Here is a 22,030-nt window from a genome sequence, read left to right on the forward strand (position 1 = left end):
TATATGATATATATATATATATATATATATATATATTATACATATTGTGCAATTGACGGAAATAATCATGAAAATTTAGCAAACAAATGTCCAATTTACAATCATTCAAGGGTCATTTAACCATGAAATGTTCTTTGAAGAGTTATTCTTCCACACACATCGTAGTGTTCGCCCCCCCCTCCAAAAAAACAAAAAACAAAAAAGAGAGAAAAGAAACTATTGATAACGGGTATTCAATTGTCATTTGGCAGAAAAGTGTTTGTGGAAAAGCTAACATACACACAAACTCACATCGTGATACGTACCTTTCCTGTACCCACCACTCCCCCCCCCCCAAAAAAAAAAAGAAAAAAAAAAGAGGTATAAATAATGTTTCCCGTCCTTTGTCACTTTAAATGGCCTACTGATTTGATTGCAATCTTTCTTGTGGTTTGTATTCTACGAAGCTTTGCAGAATAGCAATCTTTAGTGTAATATAATTGGTACCGCTTTTGACATCCTTTCAGCTGACACGCAGGGCCTAGGATAAAGAAGAATTAAGAGGAATCATTGTTTAACTTACATGTATGAAAACATGAAACAACGTGTTATGCGAGTAAGAATGGAGTTGGAAAGGATGCACACACATTTCTTTCGCATCCATAGTATTTAATTCGAATATGATTCAGCACTACAGAAAGCTGTAATTAGAATAATTAAAAACAACAACAACGACAAAATACCGATCAGTATACCTTCTGTTCTATCATCCTGCACTTTATTCATACTTTATAATTCTATACATACATATATAAATACGTTTACTTGAGACAATCAACAAAAGTTTAAATATTTATTATTTCGCGTCATGCCTAAAAACTTGGTCAAGTACGTGTATAGAATAGATTTACCGGCCAATTTCGTAATATTGTCGGCCATTTTCATTTTATGTGCATTCAAATTCGTATGTTTGAAGCTGTGGAGTGACTTTGGTTAAAACAATTTCGTGTTTGGTGCTGTCAAATTCGTTTTAGGCACCCAGATCAATGGTCAGGAGTTTAAAGTCGAATATAAGCATTCAAGTTCGTATATAGGCCTGGGTATTACTTTCTAAATTCGTGCATTCAAATTAGTGCGACGGGCTGGGTAAAAAACTTCAAAGCACTTTAAATTTCGTTTTTTAGCAATCAATTTTCATGAGCATTAATTTCGTAATACACCTTAATAAGTAAGAGTTATTTTTTCCATGTAATAATCGAATGTTACTTTTGCTTTTAATATTCGATTTTGTGTGTGTGTGTGTGTGTGTGTGTGTGTGTGCATTTGAACTGCTTTCTTTTGCTCAACATTATATTAACTTCAATATAAATCCTTCACATTGTTTTTGTAATCTTTGATTTGCATCTTTAGGCCCTATTTTCATTATGACGATCATGATAATGTTTTGGTGATCTTCATTTGACACATTCGCTTTCATCGTTTACAGGTGATCCTCATAATGGACTTTACTCGTCCTTAACCATGTTAACATTCAATTTGAAATACAGTACAGGTTAGGTACTTTTTTTTTGATAAACACTTCATCAATTTCATTTCAATGCTCGTGTATTGTCAGCCTGTTTGCCTAAATGCCACTGTGGATATTTGGAATGAGCTGGCGACAGGTTGAGACGAAGTTGATTAACTATTGCTGAAAAATGTATGCGCAATCAATGGTCAATAGTAATGGGCGAATACGAAATCGGTTGCCACATTAGTCAATTTCAGGGCCGGCGCAACCAGGGGGTGGGGAGGGGGGGGGGGGGGGGCGAGGAGAGCTCGGCTTCCCCCTCCCGAGCATACTTCTTTTTTTTTTTTTTTTCTGCATAAAACATGGAAATATATAGGCCACTTTTTGTTTGCTGATTAACCCCGGAAGTGGCAACAAATGTAAACTGCCCCACTGTGTCTTAAAAAAAAAAACGCAGTGCCGGCTCTGAATTTGAAAGGCAAAAACTATTCTGAATGACGGATAACTATTTTGATGCATGGGCTTATCTGATTAAAATGAATGCTTCTGATATGAAATTGAATGACGACACAATGAAAGTGATTGGGAAACCCTAGATTATAGTATTCATTAAATATAATTAACCGTGCATAACAAAACAAACAAAAAGTTGCACGCCCTGGTTTTCGTGAGGACTCAAAATAGATGAAACGGGCCAACCTATAGGTATATCTTGACTGTTTCATATTTTCTGAAAGAGTAGTTCTTCTATATCATTCTATAAAAGGTGTTGGATAATAAAACGAACGTGAAATTACGTTTTTCTGGAACATTCTTAAGTAGAATAGTGTGATTTAAAACGTATGTGGTAGAGGCTCCTTTTCATTTCTTTGAAACCCTTGACACGCACTACACTTTAAACTGTAATAACCTTTGAAAGGATAATGCTATACTGCTTTGAAAATATTGATATTAGTCTTGGATAGAATGTCTAAATAGAGCATGGTGAATTTCAGCTTAACCTGATAATTCTTTCATTGTTGTTGCAAAGGAGTTTTACATCCTGTTTTGTTTTGTTTTGTTTTGCTTTTTTTTGTCCATTCATTTCACAGTGCACGCCTTGGTAAGATTTAAAGGGATCATAGTTTCGGTTGAGACGGGGCCTCGGGTTTGCAACGTTTTTTGATGATGACATTTTTTTTAATGAAAATACATATAATTCCTATACTAGACGAATTCAAACTTTATTTGATGAAAATTGGTTATGAAATAGATGAGACATTCAAAAACAGAACGATCCTAATAAGATGTGGGACCAATCTTTTCTTAATCTGCAGAGGATCGCTTTGTTTTACTTTATCATTTGATATCTCAGCCATTTTAAAGGCAATTTTCATCAAATAAACTATAAATTACTCTCAGAATTAAATGCTCTTTAACATTCTTATCTTGCAAAAAGTTAAAATCTGAATTCTACTCTCGACCAGTACTATCATTCCATCCCTTTAAAGCGCTTGAATCTGCAGCCAATACTTCAAAGCCTCTTTTCTCAGTACATAGTTTCCAAGAGGGTGTGTTTAAAATACCCAATATTTAGATAGGTTCGGAGAGTCAATTTGAAATGAGTTACACATTATTTTAATTACAGTTCAAAGTCTGCTCCTTCAGAATATACCCATAACTGAAACCCAATGTGTGGACACTTTTTAATAGATTTATGCTATAGCGTAGATAGTCCACACTATAAATACCCCAGTAAATGACGTCAGTATAAGTGTCAAAGGATCCGTACCTCCGTCCAGGCAGGTATGTTCGAATTTTTCGAAACCGGAATACAATGTCACATCGAAACCTTTTTAAAAGAGAGGATTATGGTAGGGCGCAGCTTGTTCTTCCAAACAAGCAAACAGAAGCTATATGCTCGGTACCATTGTAGCCATCTATTTTAGGGAAATCCCAGGTGTCCGGGGAAAAAAGGGGGGCGGGGTGGGGGAGTGGAGACAAAGAGAATAGGATTGTGCGTTATATCAACGTTTTCTCTTAGAAACTAATCGTTTTCTTTAGACTATATACTCGGAATTTTGTTCCAGGAGGTAATTTGGGAGACATTCTCTTCAATATGAAGTAGTACTACTAAAGAGAGAGAGAGAGAGAGCGAGAATGAAACTACCAGTATAGTTAAAGAGATGGTATAGTTTTGGTTGAGACCTGGCTTCAGATTTCTTACTTTTCTTCGTGGGATAATGGGAAGCTTTTTATGAAATATGAAAGAGCATGTAATTCCAACACAAATTTAATATTTATTTGATGGAAATTGTTTTTGAAATGGCTGAGATATCAAAAAAAAAGTGATACTAATAAAAGATGGGACCCAACTTTAATTAGGATCGCTTTGTTTTACTTTGTTTTTGGATATCTCAGCCATTTCAAATCCGATTTTCATCAAATAAACTTCGAATTCTCTGAGAATGGTATGCTCTGTAACATTTCATAAGTGGGTTCTAAGTATCTCGCAAAAAGTAAAAAACCTCAATCTTCATCTCCACCAATACTATACCATCCCTTTAAACACTGAATGAATTACTAGTACAAAGCTTGTGAATCATTAAATCCTTATCACTTCAGTTGTCATTATGGTCATTAGAATACGGATGCTTATATACGGATATTGGTCTTGCTTTGTCAACCAGGACGGAATCGTGAAAATGAGTACATTTAAAGAGGAAGTTGGACCCTTAGCGCATCACTTCACGTGTGACTTGAAACGCCTATGAATTTGTCACTGTGTTTCAAAGGCTATGTGTGTGTGTGCGTGTGTGGGTGTGTGTGTGTCTAAATTGTATGTATTTCGTCAATGTTCCTTAGGGGCAACATGTGTGGGTACACATGCCTGATACGGGCAATAATAAATTTCTTTTGTGCAAATACGGGCAATAGTAAATTTCCTTTTGTGTGCCCTGACGCACTTGTTGTCAACACCTAAACCTTTATCATTTTGTGTTGTATATTATGCACGTACCGTACAGCGTATCCTTTTGTAACGATCACTTTAGTTTTTTTTTTTTAAGTTTATGATATTTGCATACATATATGCTCTATCTGGCCGAATAAATAATACACGTTGTAATAGTAGTAGTAGTAGTAGTAGTAGTAGTAGTAGTAGTAGTAGTAGTAGTAGCAGTAGTAGTAATAATAACAAAAACAATATAATGATAATAATAACAATGATAATAACAGTAATATTAATAATGATAACTGCAAGTGCGTACTCAGTATGTGATCGCAGTATTTACGATTATATGAACCAAGAAACAATGAAAGATCTATTTCAACAAGCCGAGGATGGTCCACATTGATAAGAAGACATAATACACCTGTAGAGAGTTTCAATTTATGTTGTTGCACGGTGTAGTTGTACACTATAAAATTAGAGAACGTTCATGACGTTCGGTGTTTTGTTGTTGTTGTTGTTTTGTTTTGTTTTTAAACGGACAGACTCTGTTTTTCAGCCAACAATAACCTAAAACTTATTTGCATTTATTTTTGCACTTTAATACGGGAAAATCGTCATGGGATTTGCAAATCATCATAAATGAATTACGACATTTTGATTGGAGAGCTATTTTCAATGGAATTTTCCATGATTCAAACAGATTGAAGTGTGTGGAACAGTTTGATTATTCTAAGGAAATATACAATTTTCAGATCTGGGACAGAAAAAAAAAATCGCACACTAAAGAAAAGGTAGTAAAAATTATTGCCGAGTTAATAGATGCGGAAAAGATTTTAGCAAAACAAGGCTGGGAAGTTGCATTTACATTTACGCAAAAAAGGGGAACTTTACATAGCATGTTGAATGAAACAACTTATTTAAATCCTGCTAAATATCAGTGGAGTCATGATCAAAGATGGTCATGGATTGGAGAAAGAGAGAGGAAGAGATAGCTGGATAGAAAAAGTCCCACTATATAAATATTTCCCTAAGTTGCCAGGAACATTTTTGACCGTCACTCCACTGAAGTTGTTTCATTCAACATACTGTGTATATGTGAAAGTTCCCCCCTTTTTGCGTATCATAAATGCAACTTCCCAGCCTTGTTTTGTATGCTGTTTTCCGCATCTGTTAATTCAGCAATAACTTTTGCTACCTTTTCTTTTACAGTGTGCGACCTTTTTTTTCTGTCCCTGATCTGAAAATGGTATATTTCATAAAAATAATCAAAATGTTTCAAACACTTCCATCTATTCGAATCATGGGAAATTCCATTGAAAATAGCTCTCCAATCAAAAAGCCTTGATACTCCCACTTCGTCCAATACCCGTTTCATCTCAACCCACATGGTTTAATCCTAGTTTGTCTACAACCAGTTCGTCTATAAGTTACCATTTAGTCCAAATGGCACTTAGTCTAATGACCAGTCCGTCTACTTACAAGATGGGCAATGCCCATTTCGTCTAATATCCATTTGGTCTATTACCATTTGGTTTATATATCACATGGTCTCCTCACATATTCGACTAATACTCGATTCGTCTATTTCCATTTTGTCTAATACCCACTTTGTGTAATCATTATTTCGTCTAATTCGCACTTGGGCTCCATCCACTTAGGCTAGGCCTATATCCACTTCGGCAATTTATCGATTAGTCTAATAACCAGTTGGGCTACCTATTTATGAATTAGTCTAGGACCATTGGTCTAATGACCGCTTAGTCTAATAAACAACTATCTACCACCATTTAGTCTAATGACCACTACGTCTAATACCCAACGGATTCAGCACCCTTAGATAGGGTAAAACACCAATTATTTACAATTTTCACCATTCAGATGGAAACACAGGAATTTCCGGTTTTGGCGGCCATTTTGGCGGCCATCTTAAATATCTCAAAACCCTCAAGAATGCAAGAGTTACATTATGCAGATTCGGATTTAGCACCCTCGAAATGGGGTAAAACCATCAAGAAACATCGGGCAGACGGCAAAACAAGGTTAACCCCAAAATCTGGCTTTGGCACCCAGACTATATAGCCTACATTGTTTAAGAGAGCAGGTATTCGGGAATTGAGGATTTTCACTTGACCTTTGACGCTTTTAAGCTTATTTTAGTAATCTTCAAGGTATATACATTAAACGTGCAATTTCAGCATTAAATAATAGAATTTAGCATTTTAACCTGATCTTTGACCCTTGACCTTCGAGCCCATGACCCTAAAAATCCCAAGAACTGCTGTAAGTCCCTCTTAATGCTTATGTATACATGTACTGTTACCCAACCTAAGATATAAACTGCAGTCTCATTGGGGGAAATTGTAGTACATCCAAATTCAAAAGTATTCTTTATTTTAGAAAAGAATACTGCAAGATTTTGTACAAATCTCGCCTTTAAAGCGCATCCTGATCAGTTCTTTCACCAATAAGAAGTTCCCATATTAGATGAAAATAATGCTCTTTGAACAGAAACATTTACAGGCTTTTTCTACTCTTTCCTACTTTTTTTTTTTTTTTTACTGCTGTCCCTGCTTTTCCTACTTTTTTGCTTAAAATCTTACTTTTGAACTACTTTTTCCTACTTTATTGGGTAAAAAATCCCGCAAAAAAAAAAAAAGAATGTGCAAGGCTACTTGAATATTTGATATTCAGAAATGATGAGCATAGACTCTAGTTGCAGATTCTTACTGGTGGGGAGAGCCTCTTCAGCATGAATTAGGGATAACACACACCAATCAACCACAAGACTGCTGCCAGCCTCACAGCTTTTGCTCCTGTGCAGATGTGATTGACCCCACTGATATTGCAGCCTGGGCTATAGGACTTTGAGTAGAGCTCAACCAGCTCTCATCATCGCTCAAAATTACCAGGTAAGCTTGCCATGCACTTAAAAGTAGAATTTGACATGTGACTTCCAAAGAATACAACTGAGGGGAAAAATACCACCTAAGTTTACAGCCAGTTTTAACCCTAACTAGGCCGGGATATTCAGGTAGATCATAGAGCCGGGAGGCCTCCCAGGCCTCCCCCCCCCCCCTCCAGATCTCGGCTGTCGACCGCGCGATCGCGACGAAAATTGGCACACACATTGCCTATGATGTAATCTAAAGCACCACAAAGTTAAATTTAAAAGAAAATAATCATTTATGCTAAATTATGCTAATTTATGCATAATGATGCATGAAATCAGACAATTTGGTATAAATCACTAAATAAAGCTCAAAATGGGCACACTTTTTGTGTAAATATTCCTTTTAGTGTCCTGAGGAAATATAAGAGGAAAAATTGTGCCATCAGAAAAAATTTCTTCAGTATTCTATTTTTTTGTGAATTTCTTATGTATTTCTGTTTTTTCGACTATATGTTTTTCATTGTTTTTTCGATGAAACTTGTCCGCGACATTGTTCCGAACAAGAAAATATGTTATTACTAAGTAATTGATTTTAATCAATAAAACCCCAAAATAATCATGCTTTTATGAAATTTGCCTGTAAGCACAGTTTGTATTGAAATTGTACACGAATTGACGTTTTTGAGCAATTTTTGGTCTGACATGCATGTACATATTTATACGCAACTTCGGAACCGGGTGCCCGGGCATCGCAAATTTGGTGTCAAAAGATGCGGGAGACTCGAAAGAAAAAAGTCATGAAACGTCGCGGCGATAGCTTTTCGCGTTAGCGATACATCGCGCGGAACGTCGGGCGGGGGGGGGGGGGCCTCGGAGGCTCCCCCCCCCCCGGCCTAGTTAGGGTTAATGGATGTAGAGTTCAAGCATAATGTATCATGTATGTGCTGGCATGCAAATCCTCAGAAACCAGAAATTTCCTTTGCTAAAATATGGTTTACCATGTAAATTATAAGGGTCATATCAAAACAAGAAATAAAACCTTCAGGTCCCCTTTGCCTGAAATCCTTCAAAAATATATGTTTTTGATAATAATAAACAATGATTGCAATACGACAAACTTAATATGAAAGTAATTTTTTCACCACCGAAACTAGATCTGGTTGATGTGAGGATGAGTAATGCCCAAGAAAGCATGGATTGGTAGGGACCCATTTGCATGAAACTTGCATATAACTGAGACTAGATCAAAAGCACTCGGGTTACATCAGTTTGATCCTTTGGCAACATTAAAAAAAAAGAAAATGTAAGTTGCTAAATTTGTCAAAACTTTAAACTTTGAAGACTAAATGAGTCATATGACTTGTGATATCTATTTGAATTATGGGCAGGTTGCAGATACGACTCCGAGAAATCTTCCTTGATTCATCTGAAGTTAAACAGCTGAGGAAAGTTAGTTGCTGAAAAATCAGATGAACAGGGAGAAGCGTTTAATTAACAGATCCCACAAATTGTTAACAAGGAGTGAGAACAACAGTAATTACTTAGCCGTCTTGAAAGATAAGGACTAACAGGAGAGCAGAAACCTCTTTACGGACAATCTTGTTACATCATAAAAGTATTGGTTGAATTGTATCATATAGGCATATAGGTAAGGCATATATTACCTCGAAGAACTTAGAAGAAAGCAGAAAATGGAAGAACTTCATGGAAAACACCCGCAAAAACAATATTTCAATTGAAGTTGAAACCATGAGACGTTGAAGTCCACTTCATGAAATCACATACCCAACTATCAAGAATCTGTATAACAGAACAGTTTGTTAAGTTTGGTTGAAACAACTTGCAGAAAAATTAGAAGCCATGACATATTTTTATTCCAGAAATCTTGCAAATTTTAGTTGATAAGGCTGAACATCTTTTTATTACCTAGCTAGTTTTGACATAATGCGGGAAAATGGTAGAACATAAATCTCTTAGTGAAAGTGGTTAAAATCTGATGGATCATTTGAAGAGACATACCCAAAATATTGAACCATTTGAAAGAGTCTTGGTTATTAAGTGAGACAGAGAAACTTCTTAAAGAAGAAAAAAGTGAATGGATGGATGTGTATGCCAGTTGTGTCAACATACAAAACTGTACGTTTAAGGTTAAAACCAAAATAACAATGGAGAGTATCAAAATTGAAAGGGCGCAAATACACTGTATTTAAGAAAAAATAGGAACTGTATTGTAAGTATACAGATCATCTAGAGTGTATTCGCTCTCAAACAGCTAAAAAAGTTTGTTAATTGGAATTTGCTGAGAAATCAGAGAAGCTAGCAAGGACTTAAATGATAGTGACAGTCACTGTTTATTCCCCAGATCTTGCACAGAGTATAGTTTATAAATTTGACAAGCTGAAATACTGATCCAGCAAAATATCTGGAGAATGAGATGCAGAATCTCAACCATGTAAAATTTCAAAGGCTGAAGGATATGATATTCTCAAATTTATATGAAGAAGTTTGATTTCAAGAATATTGAATAAGCTTAAAATGCCTGGAATAATTGAAAATGGAGAAACTTCAGGAAAAGATCAAATTGCTGTATGTGTATTCCACAAAAAGGGTCATGATGAGCCGAAAAGAAGTTGAATGTAAAGAATTATTAACTATCTCCAGTGAATTTGGCAAAAATTGCAAACAGTAGAAAATCATTGGAAAGTAGAGAATGATAATTTTCTACAACTCTTTCTAAATTAGTTAATACAAATGTAAGTTGATTCAAGAATACATGGAATCTAGCATCTACAGAACGCCAAAGAAATGAAAACTGATTTGTTATCTACCGAAAATTATACACACACACAAAAAAAAAACACCATTCATGTTTGCTACTTATAAAGTCAGTAAGACTGCAGACAATAAGAAACAAAAGCAGATGTACATTATCTACTCCTCACGTCTTGTAAAGTGGGGTCATTTGGTTATATTAGTCGTCTGTTACTCTATATGCGACAATACTACATTTCCCTGATTGATACTGAAATGTAAAGTATTTGGGTTTTTTTTTTTCTTTCTCTCTCTCTTTGGATGTTTTATGTCCTGTTGGTTAAAGTGTTTCAAACTGAGCTTGCAATATGTTTCCATCCATATCATGTGAATATGCCAAGATAATCTATATCACTGGAAATTCAATGGTGGACACTGTGCCGTAAACTCACAGTATTTAAGTGTGTAGATTTGTAGTGGGTCAGGATTTGCAAAATAAAGATGTTAATGCATTGGAAGATATAATTTCACTTCGTAAGGCCTCAATGTCCAGAGACGACCTTTATGCATGTCTTGCCTGTACAAGTGATAAAGTACATGTACCAATGTAAAATGATTACACGTGCTCTCAGAGACTTATACCTGAGCACTACATATATGAAAGTATAGTTTAAATTATCCTGCTATTTTGAAATGTTTGAACACATGTTAAGTGCTTACATGTATTTGAGATTGAAGGTCTCTTGGAAAGTTAGTTTCATGCTTTAATATCTCATGGTCATTCAGCTGGAACTTGAAAGCATACCAATTTGTCTTGAGTATCACTTGAATAGTTTTGTCAAACATCCTTATTTCCAGTCTTCTTCACAATTTGAAATGAAACACACGATCTTCACAATTCCAAATGAATGTAGATAATAGTGTCATCTATTTTAAATAGCTTTTGTCAAATATCCTTATTTCAATCTTTTTTCACATTTTGAAATGAAACACATGTCCTCACAACTTCAAAACATGAGTGCACAATTGTAGATAAAAGATGTCATCTTTTAAATGAAAGTTTATAATGTACCTTTGGAATTAGTGTATAACTTACTCATCAGGGAATATTTATGTCATATTTTGTGGGATGATACATGGTAGGTGTTTATGTCAATCACAGAATGATGTCTATTCTATGCAAGTATTATAGTAAGTGATCAAGATTCGTATTGCCTCTACTGTGAGCATACATTTGTGTTTGTTTCCTGACATTGTTCCAACAAGTCTGCCTTTGTTTATTTTTCAGGCTTTCCCAGGAACAAAAGTGAGGCTGAGGCAGCAGGGTTGTGAGTACAAATTAAGATTTTCATGTACCATCAAGAGTTCTGGTGAGTATCGACAAAAACTACTTCAAAAAGCCTGCACATGTCCTGATTTATTCCTACTTTTTCCTCTAATGTTTTACTTTTTCTCTCTCATGTCCGACTTTTTTCTACTTTTTTTTTTTTTAGAGATTCTGTTCCTACTTCATTCCTGCTTTTTTTATTTACATTATCCCACTCGAAAGCCTGCATTTATGTTTAGGTATACATTTAGATAACCCAAGAATCTCGTTTCCTCACAAATCTTTCAGGTATAGATCTCATGTATATGGATGCTCTCTTTAATCGTTTGAAATCATTCGCATCCTTTTTAAAACTTTCACAAGAAAATGAAGGATTGTAATGATAGATATGGTTAAATGAATAACTGTATCTATAACAGTTTCATAGTGAATAGTACTGACAACTACAAAAGAACATTATGCAACTACATGTACCTTAATAAATTGATACAGTATGATCATGTTCCTTTGTTTTTTAAGTTAAAGTACAATCGAAGTAGGTCGTACGTAATTCCACTGCCTCCCTCACCTGAACTTGCACACCCCATTTTGTGAGTAGAAATTAACAGAAATTGATGAATGTCTGCCCTAAAGACAATTATAAAGACCGACTTTCGTTGCGATACAGTTTACTATATCAACAAAAAAATTATAATTTTATCAAATACAAGGTAAACAGAGTCATAATTCCGAGAAAACTCATCAGGAAAGAGGAGAATTTACAGATCACCCAAAAATGTAATCATCCAAAATGAGTGAACCATATAATAAGACGCCCTGTCAGCACCTTATTTTCTAATTGGTCAAGCAACAGTATTTTTCACAATTACGTATAGTGCAGGGATAAAAAAGAAAAGAAAAAGCAATAGTAGTGCGGAATGTTCTCTCTTCAGTGTGTAGTGTGCACACCAAGCATATGCTCACATGTCTTTCCAAATTTTTGAAAAAGGTGGTACAGATATGCAAGAATTGTCAAATTCTTGGACAATTTCAATTTATTTTCTGATTATCAGTTTGAACTCCGAGAGAAGCACAGTTAAACACATGACATGCTAACATTCATATACATAAAGTAACTATAAAGCAATTGATAACCATTATCACATTCTTGGAATTTTCCTATACCTCTCCGAGGCCTTTGACACTATTGATCATTTGCCTTTGACACTATTGATTGATCTCCTTGATATAAACACTGCAAATATTTTTCTGTATATGCAAATATTTTTCTGTATCAACGCCTTAGAGCTCCTTGATATAAACACTGTATATACAAATTGTATATATATTTTTTTCTTCTTCTTTCTTTCGAAACAATGATACAGTTATAGTAATTTTATCTATTTTGTAAAAAACATATCATTGTGTGTGTGCTCTATTTAAATACTGTACATTATTTTGGGTTGAACCATGATATGGGTGTGTCTGTGCGTGGTTGGAGGTGTGTGTATGTGGTTGAGTGTGTGCACGTGGATGAGTTAGTGTGCGGTACACGCGCGCGTGTATTGTGTAGTTATTTGAGTTTGTCTGAAGAATATGAGGTATTCATCAATATCATAAGCTCCCTCGTGGAGACGTAATGAGCTCCTTTATGGAGACAATATGAGCTCCCGCGTGGAGACTTTATGAGCTCCTTTGTGGAGACAATGAGCTCCCTCGTGGAGACGATATGAGCTCCCTCGAGGAAACTTGGTATGCATTTAATATTCTTGTTTATATCTCTTTAAGATCTATAATGTTTGTTTTATGTTATAAGTGCTGTCTGGGGCAAATTATTTGTATAGGGCCCCATTTCTCTCTCTCTCTCTTCTTTCGATCTTTAAAATAACAACAACAACAACTATTGATCATAATAGTCATACTCTTGCAAAAATTATCTCACAATAGTGTGAGAGGAAGGGCCTTGGAGTCTATCTTACAGATAGAATGAGTTTATGTGAATGATAATACCTCATCAATGTGTACTGTTTCATGTGGAGTACATAAAGGAAGCCCTCTTGGCCCATTATTGTTATCAATATATATCAATGATATGCAACATTCTTCACGAAAGCTTTCCTTTGTTTTGTTCGCTGATGATTCGAATATACTTTTATCTCATTCAGTTAGTTCAAATAATGAATGATGAGTTACATATTGTTGCGATTCGATTGAAGTCAAATAGATTATCTTTGAACGTTAAAAAACTAATAGATCTTATATAATTTAGTAATGTAATAGCCACTCTTCCAGATAATATTTGTTTTGATAATTATGTACTTGATCAAGTGAACTCCATTAAATTTTCTTTGATAATAGATGATAAGTTATTATGAAAAGAACATATTGATAACATCAGTAAAATTATATCTAGAAATTCTGGAGTTTTAAATAATTCAAAAAGTTGTTTCTTTTTCTTCTCGCTCTGTTCTTTTCCCACTTTTTGATTCTTCCTAATTTACATTATGAACTTTTGGCCTGCATGGTGTAACTCAAGTAAACTCCTGACTGATAGAATTCATTACAAAAGAAAGTCCTCCGTAAAATTTGTAACACTAACTTTTATTTACACACCAATAATTTGTTTTATGAACATAAGGTTCTTAGAATTCATGATTTACGTGATTTTCAATCAGGACAGTTTATGCATAAATTCAAATATAACGAACTTCCGATGATATTGTCTGAAATGTTTATCAAACATAGTTCGGTTCATGATTACCCAATGAGACAGTCTAACTCACCGCATTTACCTTGGAATAAAGCATTATGCTAACAGAATATTTACATTCACAGGGCCCAAACTCTGGAATTCATAGGACACAAGTCTAATATATTGAGTAATTCTAAAAAGCTATTTAGGAATAATCTCATACAAAGATATTCTGTTTGAAATTATAAATTCTCCTGCTTGATATCCTCCCCTCCCTCCATCTCTTCTTTCCTCTCTTATCTCAACTTATCTCATCTATTCCCTTTATTTCATATCATCTCCTCTTATGATATATATATATATATATATATATATATATATATATATATATGTGTGTGTGTGTGTGTGTGTGTCTCATAATGATGACATTTGATTTTTTTTTTTTTCCGGAGGCCTAAAGCTATGCTTGTGATTTAGTCTCCCCCACCTTGGTTCTGGTATCCAAGTGTTGCAAGTGATGATAGTAGTACATGTATTATTGTTTCGATTATTTTTGTACTTAAAAATTGACAAAATATCATTGAATAGTAATAATTTTGATAATCACTTGGTCCACTTTAACCCAGTTATGTTTGTATTTTATTCTTGCGAACTCAAAGTGGAAATAGATTCAAATGAAATGAACTCAAATCAAATATATAGGGATATTAGTCTGTTAACCGGAGTATTAGTACGCTAGAGAGCCCATCAAACCAAAACCAAAGGATGTGTGGTGAAAAGGCGTCACATACATCGACTATTATCATTAATTTACACGAAATAACACTGATATGCAACATCCCGATATTATGGAAGATGGTAAAATATTAGAACAAACAGAAAGTGTTCAATTTCTTGGGATTTGCAATAAATGAAAACTTGAAACTGAACGTTCATGTTGAATATATCTCTGATAAAGTTCCTCATAATGGTGACATATACTTCAGAAGATGAAGTATTTTGTTCTCATGACCACTCTATCTAAATATGCTTTATAAGTCCGTGATACTATCGTACATCTTTCATTGCAATATTGTTTCAATAGGCAACCTCAAAAAGGAATAATGACAATACATTCTTCAAAAGAACGCTTCACGAATAACACATGCACTGACTCAGGTTTTCAGGTACATTGAAATCTTTTATTCGCAGTAACTCAAGGTGAGTGACATTATTATTTTTGTGCAGAACTCGCTTTTTACTTGTTAACATACGGCGGAAAGGTGCCATCTTCTTTTTTCACATAAATTCAATTGAACAAAGACATTACACTCTTATCCTATACAAGACACTTTGTGAAAAATTTCATTTACATAATCATGTAATGGAGACGGCTCTGAAATCTATCGGACACACCTGAACCGAATTTTTGAAATCTCTTTTTTCTGATATTCGAAATAAGTCTTGTAGGCTGTAACGATACGATGTTGCTGTCTGGATATAATATGATCCTTTGATATAATTATAAATGCATGTGCAGTTACATAAATTGATAAATTGACTATTGCCTCATTCATTTTCTTTCGTAACCACGTCTCCTGAGAGGTGACCGTACTATTTGTTATAATACATAACACTTTGAACAATGAGTATTGCGTGTTGTTGCCTATCTTGTATCGATTTCTATTAGACTGTCTTCTGATGGCATTAAGCTGCCACAAAGCTTAGCTACGACAGTAATGTTGAAGATCGACACATTAAGTAACTACAGAAATACATTGCGGGTTCTTGAACCACTGATGTGCGGGTCTACTAACACTCTTGCTACATCATGAGCAAAGGTTTTGTTTGTACATTTCCATCTGTGAAGATGGCTGGATAGCCCATATTCAGCTATGTTAAGCTGGTCTTCCATGGGATCCAGTTGGATGTGAGGTGGGACCACTACACCGGGTTAAACACCCTGCTTTTTGCGATGAATGAATGAAGCGGGATCTTTTACGTGCATGAGTTGTGACTCTCTCATACACGGGACCTCCATTTTATGTCCTATCCGAGGGACAGAGTGTTTTGCCTCTTGCTAGAGGGGACGGTATGCTTTCACACAACATTACTCAGTCCAGACTCGGGTTCGAACCCGGGCCCATAGGATCGTGAGGCAGACGCGCTACCGACTGAGCCAACTTACCGCCCAATATACATTTTCGTAAAACGTTTTATCTCTTACCTGATAATGTTACAACGTAGGTTGCAATGACTATAACACATCCTGGGACGTTCTACTGGAGATGTCTATGCTTATCAAATGTAATAAACATTTTATGTTTATGTTATGTTATGTCATGTTATGTTTTTAGGGTAATTCGTTTGCATGTGTGTTATAGCTTTTCATTTAAAGATAACGAGCTCTATTATGTGCACATCGGTATAAACGATCTTTCCTTTTTTTTTTCTCACACGGTCAGGCACTTCACTCATTTTCAAACCGACATAAGCTTGTCCGTCATAACAATATCATGGAAAGCATATTCAAACATAGAATGAACGTGCGTGCACAAGGTGGCCAGAGTGGTAGAGCAACTAACACTTTGAAAAGTGTCCATTTCATTGTTTTGCGTTGAATGCTTTAACAAACTTTCTATTCATATTGCCAACTACCAGTCTTTAATGAGCACTTTGATGCTGTCATCAGGTGGATGTGCTGGCAAGCACCATTTCTAATGATTATATATGAATAATAATTTCAAAACAGACGCTTAATCTTGGTGAATTTAAAAACCAACAACTCATATGCGCAAAGTGGAATTACAACTGGCTATTTTAGCATAGTCAGGCTTTCAAATTCCAACAAGATGGCTCTAGGCTTTAGGGCACCGGTAGTACTGACTCGACAATATCTCTTTTGACGATTCCTTGCTGTCTTGAAATAGTCGTTGATTCCGATGGCCTTTTTTCCTTTGCAAGAACACCACGACACAGATGATCAAAACGATACAAGAAATGACGGCTACGAATACTCCGACCACTTCGCCCTTCCAATATCCATGGGGATTCGTCTTTTGTTGCGCCCCTGCGAGTTTTTTTCAAAAATTTGAAATGTCTCTCTTGAAACATGCGATGAAGGAGCGAGATGTAAGAACAAGAGCAAGAAGTCTACACTACATTTGACGCTAAAAGCAGTTACAACTATCATTCCATGGTTCCTCACCCAACCATGAGCATTATTATTGATAAACTTCGAAAAAAATTTTAGTAGGGATGAATTTATGCTGAAATTATGTATAGATTTAAGTGTATTTTTCTCACTGTGCTCCACTTACATTTCAGGAGAACTCCGGCTGAATTTCAGACTTTTACATTTGAACAACTATATACATTGGTTATACTGGGTACAGAGTTTTCAGAATTTATAGCGATTGGGATAAGGAATAATGTTTTCAAACTTTAAAACAAATCAAAACGAATAAGGATGATGACATAGCAGCTTTACAATAGGAGTGCGCGAGTGGGGAATCAAGGAAGCAGTACGAAAGAAGTAAGCATGCATATAAATCTATGGATACACAGGTGACCTTGTCAAGCAAGCGGTTATAATAAAATCGCAGTACTATGTGAGCCTCATACTCAAGCATTTTAATCGTGAGGCCCCACTCATGCATTGTTATCAGTTATGGTAAAGCTGCAACCTTGTTCAGTATAATTTGTTTTGGGCTTTTCAGAGTTTTGGTTTCTCTGCTAAAGGACCGCAATCAATTCCACAAATCTAAACATGGAACTGTTGATTTAATATGTTCTACATGATGTGAAATTATAAAAATCGAATGGACTTCCCCTTTAAGTAAGAATAAAGCCCCCGTTGCACTATCACGATCTGGACCCCGATCTCTCCCGATCTGCTAGATCGGGAGAGAGCGGCAAAAGCGTACGGAGATCGGAAGCATCGTAGCAGCAGCGTTTGGAGGTCGGGGTTGGAGCGGGCATTTTTTCAGATCGCGAAGAAATTTTGAACCTGTTCAAAATTTCTTCCCGATCTCCCGGATCAAAATTGACCAGTTTTTAATCGTACACTAAGCGGGGAGAGCGTAGTGACAGCGTAAACACCGCGGAATGAGCGTAACAAGGTCTTTCTGAGCGTAGTAACATCGACACAAGAAGGGGAAGTAAACTTATAGACACCGACGTGGTCCCGCTGCTGCGCCGCTCTTCCCTGATCAAAGCACGATCTTCCCGCTTTAATGCCGCTCTCACTACGTTAAATTCTCTGCTCTCGTATAGAATTAAGGCCCGTTCCTACAACGCTCTCAGCACGCTTTATTCCCGTTTTAACTACGCTGTTTCCGCTTTAGCTACGCTGCTTCCGCTTCAGCTACGCTGTTCCTACGCCTTCCCAGACTCAATTACGCACGTCTTCCGCTCTCGCCGCCCAAAAAGGGACGCAGCCGATACGCTTGAAAAATGGCAGCCAAAATGTCTGCCAGAAGAAGATCAAGGAGATCGAGAGGCTAAACTGTTGAGGAGGAGGAGGACATTGTCGCTGCACCTGTCAAGGCCGAAGAAGAGGGAGCTAAAATTTTAGAAGAAGAAGAAGAAGAGATGAAGAAAAAGAAGAGAAGAAAGCAGCGAAGCAGCTACCCATAAGGCGAAGAAAGAGAGACTGCTAAAAGAGGAGGAAGAGGACATACTAGTAGTAGAATTTTGAAGAATACAAAAATCATCTACAGCTGGAGGAAGACGGACTATAAAAGCAAGAACATCAAGAAAAAGCCTTGGAAAGATCAGCACGTCTTTGATTATAACGATGCATGGCTGCAAAAGAACCGTTAGTTGAGGAGCTTCTTCGAGGTCCATAGTATATTTCTTTGGTTCTGCATGGTGATAAGTTGGCTGACTGCGGATCGACAGTCGAATCGGGGTACATCGGGGCACACCGGGCACTTTTTAGCTCTCTGAAATGGTAACAGCGTGATAAGATCCTATAGATCGTTCAGAGCGTAGATACAGCGTGCATCGATCGGATAGCATCGGCAACATCGCACTGACAGCGTAGCTACATCGTTCTAAAGCGTAACTGCAGCGGCAGAGATTGTAATGTCTCATTCCCGATCATCGTAGTAAGAGCGTAGCAAGCTCGTGGTAGTCGTAACTGCAGCGCTCTTCGAGCGTTCTAACATCGTACTGTGTCCAGATCGGCTCAGGTTTTACCCGATCCTTCCCGATCTGAGAAAATTGTCAAATCGTAGCGAGAACGGCATAGTGGAACAGGGGCTACTGACTGAAAGGGGTATAATAAACATACTGTATACTACATTGTATAGTGGCACTAGAAAGAAAATAGAGAAATAGATAGAAACCTTGAAGTGTGAGCGCGGTAAGTCTTTTTTGTTTGTTAGTTTGCTTGTTTCTTTCTTTTTCTTTTGTTTTGTTTTGTTTTTTGGCTTTTTTGGCTTGTCAGTTGAAGAAACCCGGAAGTAGAATAAGTGTTAGCTCATGAAACCCGGAAGTGCCCCCAACCTACTTTTGAAAACGTGGCGTCGGCGGTGCATATAAGAAAAAGGGGAAATTACAAATAAAATACATCTACATTATTTGTACGTTACTATACCGCACATATGATATTGCAATGAGATAGGCGACAGTATGCGGTGATTTAAAATCCTTGCTGTCTTACCCAAAAAAAAAATGAAGCCACCATGGCATGTGAAAGGGAAAGGTCCCATTTTGACTTACTCTCTTAAAAAAAAAAAAAATCGAGTGAAAATATTCACACTTGAAGGAGTGAATACAAAAAAGAGTGAATTTAGAGTGAAATTGGAGTGAATTTTGAGTGAAAATGTTCATTTTCACTCGTTTTAGAGTGACCTCAGGGATCACTCCAAAATCTTCGAGTGATCCCTGAGATCACTCCAAAATGAGTGAAAATGAAAATGTTCATTTTCACTCGTTTTAGAGTGACCTCAGGGATCACTCCAAAATCTTCGTGTGATCCCTGAGATCACTCCAAAATGAGTGAAAATGAAAATGTTCATTTTCACTCAGATTTCACTCAAATTTCCCTCTAAATTCACTCTTTTTTGTATTCACTCCTTTAAGAGTGAATATTTCACTCGATTTTTTTTAGAGAGTAGTGCATTTGTTGCCATTTCTCTCTCTCTCTCTCTCTCTCTCTCTCCTGAATATTAAAACATTTTGTAGACAAGAGGTCTTGTCGACCCGGTGACGTATTTATATGTGTGTGCAGCTGTGCAGGTAAGTGTTGGATTGTGTGCTTTATAGAGGATGGAATCGGTGCACCAGTTAATTTACTTAAGTGATTACAAGATTGTGTGACAGTGCAAGGTAGTACAGATTTTAAGTGTGCACACGTTTTAAGGGTAAAATGAGCGCCTGTGATATTAAAATAGTATGTGATAGTTGCCTTCTTCTTGATAACAAGATGACATGGCTTCCGTGCGGGCAGGTTGGTGTGGAGTTTTATTATGTGGAATCGTTATCTACCAACACATGAGCATTGTCATTATATTATACCATTTGAATGTTCGTCGCCTCTGGCTTGCACGTGCTGCCGAAGAGTGAATGTCCTACTCGAAGACGTGAATCCAGCACGAACGTACAACTTGTAATCAGAGAAAGCGTCCATCGTGGCGTTGCCTATGTGCAGGACCGTGTTTATATAATCTTCGGAGATTACCCTGGAAAGAGAGGGAGACGAATTTCAATAATATATATATATATATATATATATATATATATTGTGACGAACTAGCCTTCTCGTCGTGAAGTATGTGAGTGTATTTGACTGTCTGTACAAATGCCTCCGCGAGCCGTGTCAGGATGGCCGAGTAGGCGGGGTTCGTTTTGTTGCAGTTTACAACGATCCCTTTAAGTTACTAAAACTACAAGTCTGTATGCTATCGTGTATTATGTTGTGTCAGAAGCAGCTCACCAACACAAGCGGTACACATACCAAGTTCAGCATCACTTAGAGTATGTCACTCCCAAGCGTCACTTGTAGAGGATGTTAAATTGGTATACTTATTTTGTTACCAACTTTTGCTACCAACTCTTGCTACCAAGTTCTGCCACCAACTCTTGCTACCAAGTTGTGCCACCAACTTTTGCTACCAACTCTTGCTACCAAGTTCTGCTACCAAGTTTTGTTACCAACTCAATCACGCTAACGTGGAACACCTTTCACAACCATGGTGGCACAGGTGTCGTTGATGGCACGGGGTAAAGTGCTGTATCGCACCGTTACCAACTTCCTCAGGCGACGACTGGAACTTGGATTGGACACGGACTATGCGACAAGTCACATTACCATTATGCCCGAAATCCAACGGCGACGACTGGAACTTGGATTGGGCACGGACTATGCGACAAGTCACATTACCATTATGCCCGAAATCCAACGGCGACGACTGGAACTTGGATTGGGCACGGACTATGCGACAAGTCACATTACCATTATGCCCGAAATCCAACGGCGACGACTGGAACTTGGATTGGGCACGGACTATGCGACAAGTCACATTACCATTATGCCCGAAATCCAACGACTTGCTAGTTGGCCTTCTCAGGAACATGTACCACCACTCTCCTAAATGATGTATTGTGGTAGAACACTCAAGAAGACACAGTGAAGGCAGCTAATCAGGAATACATGTACAGTTTATTACACATAGAAGTAAACAGTAACAACACATTAGAAATGTATCATACACGGGCTGCTTGTATGTTGTGGACTATGTCACACAACGGCCACTTTATATGCCTCTCCTCCTATCGCGGAGTGAGGAGGCAATCCCGCACGGCCGTGAGCGACGCGGAAATTACTCGCAGTAGTCATTCAAATTATTTACAATGTTGGCATGGTTATCAAACTCGTACAACGATTATACATTTTAGCAGTATCTTTTGTACATGGTTACTGATAATTCGGCATGTATCATCGGTCTAAACCGGAGTTGGTATTAAAATAATCCAAACTTGCC

General features: G+C 36.8%; 1 protein-coding gene across 1 annotated transcript in view; it reads right to left on the reverse strand.

Moving 5' to 3' along the window:
* The window catches only part of LOC140244173 (large ribosomal subunit protein eL33-like), a 67,391-nt gene that overhangs the window by 44,431 nt on the left and 930 nt on the right, over positions 1–22,030 (reverse strand). The window lies entirely within an intron of this gene.

The sequence above is a fragment of the Diadema setosum genome, chromosome 21 (assembly GCF_964275005.1).
Source record: "Diadema setosum chromosome 21, eeDiaSeto1, whole genome shotgun sequence".
NCBI classification, from domain to species: domain Eukaryota; kingdom Metazoa; phylum Echinodermata; class Echinoidea; order Diadematoida; family Diadematidae; genus Diadema; species Diadema setosum.